This window comes from Arachis ipaensis, chromosome B6, assembly GCF_059453495.1.
Source record: "Arachis ipaensis isolate K30076 ecotype BB chromosome B6, ASM5945349v1, whole genome shotgun sequence".
NCBI classification, from domain to species: Eukaryota; Viridiplantae; Streptophyta; class Magnoliopsida; order Fabales; family Fabaceae; genus Arachis; species Arachis ipaensis.
The window spans coordinates 126662213-126670160 of NC_142441.1; the positions used below are offsets into that span (position 1 = coordinate 126662213).

At 37.0% G+C, this 7948-nt stretch overlaps 1 non-coding gene across 1 annotated transcript; it reads right to left on the reverse strand.

Moving 5' to 3' along the window:
- Window positions 1–7631: 7631 nt before the first annotated feature.
- Window positions 7632–7735, reverse strand: LOC148562657 (small nucleolar RNA R71). Its single transcript, XR_015888087.1, has one exon. It is a non-coding gene; the product is annotated as a small nucleolar RNA R71 (small nucleolar RNA).
- Window positions 7736–7948: the final 213 nt, after the last annotated feature.

The window sequence follows — 7948 nt, forward strand, 5'->3', positions numbered from 1 at the left end:
TTCAATGCTCAATCATTCCCACTAGCAACCGGTCTGAAGTTACTATAGACCGGGCCATCATGATCCATAGCATCATGATTGGAGAAGAGGTGGAAGTTCATGAGATTATACCTCAAGAACTCTACAAGGTGGCTGACAAGTCTTCCACTATGGCAAGGTTAGCCTTTCCTCACCTCATTTGCCACCTATGCAATTCGGCTGGGATTGACATAGAGGGAGATATCCTCATCAAAGAGGACAAGCCCATCACTAAGAAAAAGATGGAGCAAGCAAGAGAGCCCAGTCATGGAGCTCAAGAGGCGCAAGAAGCTCATTTCCATGAGATCCCGGAGATGCCTCAAATGCACTTTCCTCCACAAAATTATTGGGAGCAAATCAACACCTCCCTAGGAGAATTGAGTTCCAATATGGGACAACTAAGGGTGGAACATCAAGAGCACTCCATCATGCTTCATGAAATAAGAGAAGATCAAAAAGCAATGAGGGAGGAGCAACAAAGACAAGGAAGAGACATAGAAGAGCTCAAGGACATCATTGGTTCCTCAAGAAGGAAACGCCACCATCACTAAGGTGGATTCATTCCTTGTTCTTCTTTTTTCTGTTTTTCGTTTTCTATGTTATGTGCCTATCTATGTTTGTGTCTTCATTACATGATCATTAGTAGTTAGTAACTATGTCTTAAATATATGAATGTCCTATGAATCCATCGCCTCTCTTAAATGAAAAATGTTTTAATTCAAAAGAACAAGAAGTACATGAGTTTTGAATTTATCCTTGAACTTAGCTCAATTATATTAATGTGGTGACAATGCTTCTTGTTTTCTGAATGTATGCTTGAACAGTGCATATGTCTTTTGAAGTTGTTGTTTAAGAATGTTAAATATGTTGGCTCTTGAAAGAATGATGACTAGGAGACATGTTATTTGATAATCTGAAAAATTATAAAAATGATTCTTGAAGCAAGAAAAAGCAGCAAAGAACAAAGCTTGCAGAAAAAAAAATAGGCGAAAAAAAAAAGAAAAAGAAAAAGCAAGCAGAAAAAGCCAATAACCCTTAAAACCAAAAGGCAAGGGCAAATAAAAAGGATCCCAAGGCTTTGAGCATCAGTGGATAGGAGGGCCTAAAGGAATAAAATCCTGGCCTAAGCGGCTAAACCAAGCTGTCCCTAACCATGTGCTTGTGGCGTGAAGGTGTCAAGTGAAAACTTGAAGACTGAGCGGTTAAAGTCAAGGTCCAAAGCAAGAAAAAAAAAACAAAGAGTGTGCTTAAGAACCCTGGACACCTCTAATTGGGGACTTTAGCAAAGCTGAGTCACAATCTGAAAAGGTTCACCCAATTATGTGTCTGTGGCATTTATGTATCCGGTGGTAATACTGGAAAACAAAGTGCTTAGGGCCACGGCCAAGACTCATAAAGAAGCTGTGTTCAAGAATCATCATACTGAACTAGGAGAGTCAATAACACTATTCGAAATCTGAAGTTCCTATAGATGCCAATCATTCTAAACTTCAATGGATAAAGTGAGATGCCAAAACTATTCAAGAGGCAAAAAGCTATAAGTCCCGCTCATATGATTGAAGCTCTGTTTCACTGATAGTTTGGAATTTATAGTATATTCTCTTCTTTTTATCCTAATTGATTTTCAGTTGCTTGGGGACAAGCAACAATTTAAGTTTGGTGTTGTGATGAGCGGACAATTTATACGCTTTTTGACATTGTTTTTAGTATATTTTCAGTAGGATCTAGTCACTTTTAGGGATGTTTTCATTAGTTTTTATGTTAAATTCACATTTCTGGACTTTACTATGAGTTTGTGTGTTTTTCTATGATTTCAGGTATTTTCTGGCTGAAATTGAGGGACTTGAGTAGAAATCAGATTCAGAGGTTGAAAAAGGACTGCTGATGCTGTTGGATTCTGACCTCCCTGCACTCAAAGTGGATTTTCTGGAGCTAAAGAACTCGAAATGGCGCGCTTCCAATTGCTTTGGAAAGTAGACATCCAGGGCTTTCCAGAAATGTATAATAGTCCATACTTTGGCCAAGAATAGATGACGTAAACTGGCGTTCAACGCCAGCCTTCTGCCCAAATCTGGCGTCCAGCGCCAGAAAAGGATCCAAAACCAGAGTTGAACGCCCAAACTGGCACAGAAACTGGTGTTCAACTCCACAAATGGCCTCTGCACGTGCAACACTCAGGCTCAGCCCAAACACACACCAAGTGGGCCTAGAAAGTGGATTTATACATCAATTACTTACTCATGTAAACCTTAGTAGCTAGTTTATTATAAATAGGATCTTTTACTATTGTATTAGGCATCTTTGGATTACCTTATGATCCTTTGATCACGTTTTGGGGGCTGGCCATCTCGGCCATACCTGGACCTTTCACTTATGTATTTTTAACGGTAGAGTTTCTACACTCCATAGATTAAGGTGTGGAGCTCTGCTGTTCCTCAAAGATTAATGCAAAGTGCTTCTGTTTTCTATTCAATTTTCTTATTTCGCTTCTAAGATATCCATTCGCACCCAAGAACGTGATGAAGGTGATGATTATGTGTGACGCTCATCATCCTTCTCTCTTATGAACGCGTGCCTGACAAACACTTCTGTTCTACATGAAATAAGCTAGAATGAGTATCTCTTAGATCTCCTAACCAGAATCTTCGTGGCGTAAGCTAGAATGATGGCGGCATTCAAGAGAATCCAGAAGGTCTAAACCTTGTCTGTGGTATTCCAAGTAGGATTCAATGAATGAATGACTGTGACGAGCTCCTAACTCGCGATTGCAGGGCGTTAGTGACAGACGCAAAAGGATAGTAAATCCTATTCCAGCATGATCGAGAACCGACAGATGAATAGCCATGCCGTGACAGGGTGCGTGAGCATATTATTCACTGAGAGGATAAGATGAAGCCATTGGCAAGGGTGATGCCTCCAGACGATTAGCCGTGCCGTGACAGGGCATTGGATCATTTTCCCGAGAGATGACTGAAAGTAGCCATTGACAGTGGTGATGTATCACATAAAGCCAGCCATGGAAAGGAGTGAGACTGATTGGATGAAGATAGTAGGAAAGCAGAGGTTCAGAGGAACGAAAAGCATCTCCATTCGCTTATCTGAAATTCCTACCAATGAATTACATAAGTATTTCTATCCCCTCTTTTATTTATTATTCGAAAACACCCTTATCACTTTATATCTGCCTGACTGAGATTTACAAGGTGACCATAGCTTGATTCATACCAACAATCTCCGTGGGATTCGACCCTTACTCACGTAAGGTATTACTTGGACGACCCAGTGCACTTGCTGGTTAGTTGTATCGAAGTTGTGAACCATGGTATTGACACCATGTTCTTGGCGCCATTACCAGGGAAAGAAAAAACCATGAATTTTACATCATTAAAGTGTAATCACGATTATGCGTACCAAGTTGCCCACGTTGCCAGGGATTGTTCGAGCCTGGACATCACAATTTCGTGCACCAACGCACAGATGTGTGCATCCGCACACATGCTGAATCATGACTTGTGCATACACACAAGTACCTGTGTGTACACACACTTAGACTTATGTCCACTATAGCAAATTGCATATCATTTTGAAGCCCCGGATGTTAGCTTTCCAATGTCGCTAGAACTGCCTCATTTGGACCTCTGTAGCTCAAGTTATGACCAATTTAGTACAGAGAGGTCAGGGCTGGCGGCTTTCCAAATCCTTCATTTCTTGAATTCTTCCCTTTTGCATGCTCTTTTCCTCACTTCTTCAACCCATACTTGTCTTGAAAATCTGAAAATTACTTAACAAATACATCAAGGCACCAAATGGGATTAAAGTGAATAAAATTGACTAAATTAAGCACAAAAGAACATGTTTTCACTTTCAAGCACAATTTAGGAAGAAATCTCAAAAGCATGCTATTTAGGTGAATAAATGTGGGTTTATGTGATTGAATCCACTCAAATCAAACCAAAATATATCGTAAAATATGGATTCATCAGTAATCAAATAAAGTTCTAAAACTAGCAAAAACTAAAAAACACACAAAAAATCAAGATATTTACAATATTAACATATAACCAATAACAAGGCACACATTTGCAATTCCCCGGCAATGGCACCAAAAACTTGACGGAGGAAAAAATGTCGGTAAAGATTTCACAAAAATATCATGTTGCAAGTATAATTCTAAACCAACAAATTATCCTCGGGAAACGTTTAAATTGTTTGTCACTTAAGCAAACCCAATAAAATTAACCGAAGTATTTAAACCTCGGGTCGTCTCTCAAAGGAATTACAGGGAAGTGTAGTTTATTATTAGCTATGGAAAAGTATATTTTTGGTTTTGTAATAAGAAACAAGAAAGTAAAATAGCAAGAAAATAAACTAATAACTAAGAAAGCTCTTAGCAAGGAAAGAGAATTAGAAGTCCTATCCTCATTATCATCGTCAATTGTGATGGTAAATGTAAATTTCCTTCACTTAGTTAACCTCTAACCAATGAAGCAAAGTCAAGTGCATACAATCAACTTGAGTTCACAAGTTCTAGTCAACTCATAGGGAGAGACTAGATTTAGTGAAGTTCAAGCTAACCGGTAATCTTCAATTACCAATTAGCAAGAGACTTTGACAACTCAAGAGTCTCTCATTAATCAATCTAAGTCAAGAACATAAAAATCTATTTTAAAATCCAACCAAGTATTTTATCAAACACTTGGAAGGCACAAAATAAAAGCATAGAAAAGTAACAAAAAACAGTAAAATCTAAGATTAACAAATGCAAGGAATCAATAACCAACAATTAAAGAAAGAAGCAATAAATATGAAATACCTCAAATTGCATTAAAAGAAAATTGAATCTAACAAGAAGAGTTCATAAACTAAATTGGGAAAATAAAGAAATCAACAAGAGAAGATAAAATAAGATACTAGAACAATAAAAGGTAGAAGAGAAACTAAATTAAAGCAAGATAGAAATCTAAATTTGAGAAGAAATAAAACTAAAAGAAACCCTAAAACCTAGAGAGAGGAGAGAGCCTCTCTCTCTAGAAATCTACATCTAAAACCTAAAGTGTGAATGAATGAAAAGTGAATAGTGAATCCCTTTTCCAGCTCCACTCTGTAGCCTCTTGTCTTCAATTTTGGGCCTGAAACTGGGTCAAAAGCAGCCCAGAAATTGCCCTCAGCATTTTCTCATAACTGAGGCACGTGATGCTTGTCACACGTACGCGTCATCTACGTGTACGCGTCGATGGATATTGAACTGGCCACGCATACGCGTCATCCACGCGTGCGCGTCATTTTTCTGCTGCACCAGTCACGCGTACGCATCGTCCATGCGTGCGCGTCGACTCCAGCTTTTCAAATCCTCAATTTCTTGTGTTCCTTCCACTTTGACATGCTTCCTTTCCATCCTCTAAGCCATTCTTGCCCTATAAACTTTGCAATCACTTAACACACAAATCACGGCATCGAATGGTAATAAGAAAGGATTAAAAATTAGTAATTTTATGGCTAAAGAAGCATGTTTTCAATCATAGCACAAAATTAGGAAGGAAACTTAAAAACATGCAATTTACATGAATACGTGGGAGAATAATTGACAAAATCCACTCAATTCAATACAAAATAAACCATAAAATAGTGGTTTATCAGAGAGGACATGAGTTAATCACTTATAGATTTGCCATAGAATAATTATTCATTGTTGAATTAGTCTGTAAGATATATTAATCCAGAAAGATAAAGCATCTCCAAATGCTTAACTATTTTATCATTATTGTTTCTATATCAATTCTTTACTATTTTCTTTATTTTCTTATTTATGCGCACTCAACAACAATAACTACCTTTCGATTTTCCTGACTAAGATTTGCAAGATAGTCACAGCTTGCTCAATCCAACAATCCTCGTGGGATCAACCCTCACTCACCTGAGGTATTACTTAGACGACTTGGTGCACTTGCCGGAGAAGTTGTGCGAGTTCAATTTTGCGCACTAAGCTTTTGGCACCGTTGTCGGGGATTGTTCGAGATTGACAAACTACCGGTTGTCTTGCTCCTTAGATCAGGTACCTTTTTTACTAGTTTTTCTTTTGATTGCTTTCTTGTTAATTTTCGAACCTTCTTTAAAATATCTTTTTCAAAAAATTTTCTTTAGTCATCATTTTCTTTTGTTTGAGTCTTATGTCAATTTTTAAGTTTGGTGTCCTTTTGATTTTTGTTGAGTTCTCTTTTCTTAAATCTTTCAAAAATTATTGTTGGTTTCTTTCCTTTGTGTTCGAAATTTTGTGTTATTTTCTTTTATTTGATTTTAAAATTTTTTAAGTTTGGTGTCTTTTAGTATTTTTTCTTTTCAATTTTCGAAAATTGTGTTGTTTGATTTTAAAATTTTTAAGTATGGTGTCTGTTTAGTGTTTGTCCTTTCTTTTTAATTTTTCGAAAAAAAATTTTAATTCAAAAATTTTAAAAAATCTTTTTCTTATCTTGGTTTTAATTTTTAAGTTTGGTGTCTTTTTAGTGTTCTTTTTGTTTCATTTAATTTTCTTTAACCTTATCTTGTTTATCTTTTGTTTGATTTTTAAATCTTTTATCTTATCTTTTTCTTTGATTTCAAAATTTTGTTATCTTATCTTTAATTTAATTTTAAATTTTAAAAGTTTAGTATTTTGTTAGTTTTTCTTTCTTTTAAATTTGAATTTTAAAATCTTTAAATTTATAAAACTTATCTTATCTTGTTTTTCTCTGTCTTGACTTTTTCTTTTTAAATTTTGAATTTCTTTAAATTCAAATCTTTCATATTTCTAATTTCAATTCTTGTTAGTTCATTGTTTGTTTTATTTTAAAAGTTAGGTTCTCTTTAATTCTTCTTTCTCTTTCCTTTTTTTCGAAAAATTCTTTCTCTTTTATCTTTTTTTGAAAATTTTCAACTTCTTTCTCCCTCTTCATTTTCAAAAACTCTTTTTAAATAAAAGGCATATTTATTTTCTTTTCTCTTTATCTGAGTTTCTCACAAGGAGTTCTCTGTACTCGGACATAAAGACTCCATTCTTTTACTCTTCTTGGTCTCTTTCTTTTTGTTTATGAGCAGGAATAAGGATAGAGAAGCCCTTCTTGATCCTGATCCTGAACCTGAGAGACTCTTAAGAAGACATTTGCAGCAAGCTCAAGCTAACAGAGCCAGAGGTAACCTCACGGAAGCTCTTGAGCAGGAAGCTGAAGATACAACAATGGCATCTAATCCAGAAGCTAGAAGAGATGCAAGAAAGGTCATTGGATCTTACTCTGCACCTAATTCTGACTTCTATGGGCACAACATCTCCATACCTGCCATTGGTACAAACAACTTTGAGCTTAAGCCTCAACTGGTCACTCTAGTGCAACAGAATTGCCAGTTTCATGGACTCCCATAGGAGGACCCCCAACAAATTCATCTCTGATTTCCTGCAGATCTGTGACACTGTCAAGACTATTGGAGTAAACCCAGAGGTCTATAAGCTCATGCTCTTCTCCTTTGCTGTAAGGGACAGAGCAAGGATATGGCTCGATTCCCAGCCTAAGGAGAGCTTAGATACATGGGAGAAGGTGGTCAATGGATTCTTGATCAAGTTCTTTCCACCTCAGAAGCTGAGCAAGCTTAGGGTGAAAGTACAGACCTTTAGACAGAAAGAGGGAGAATCCCTCTATGAAGCTTGGGAGAGATACAAGCAGCTAATCAGAAGATGCCCTCCTGACATGATCTCAGAGTCGACCATGTTAGAGATCTTCTATGATGGTCTCTCTGAGATGTCCAAGATGTCATTGGACTACTCTACTGGTGGCTCCCTTCACATGAAGAAGACGCCTGAGGAGGCACGGGAGCTCATTGATATGGTTGCTAACAACCAATACATGTACACTTTTGAGAGGAACCCTGTGAACAATGGGGCTACTCAGAAGAGAGGAGTCAT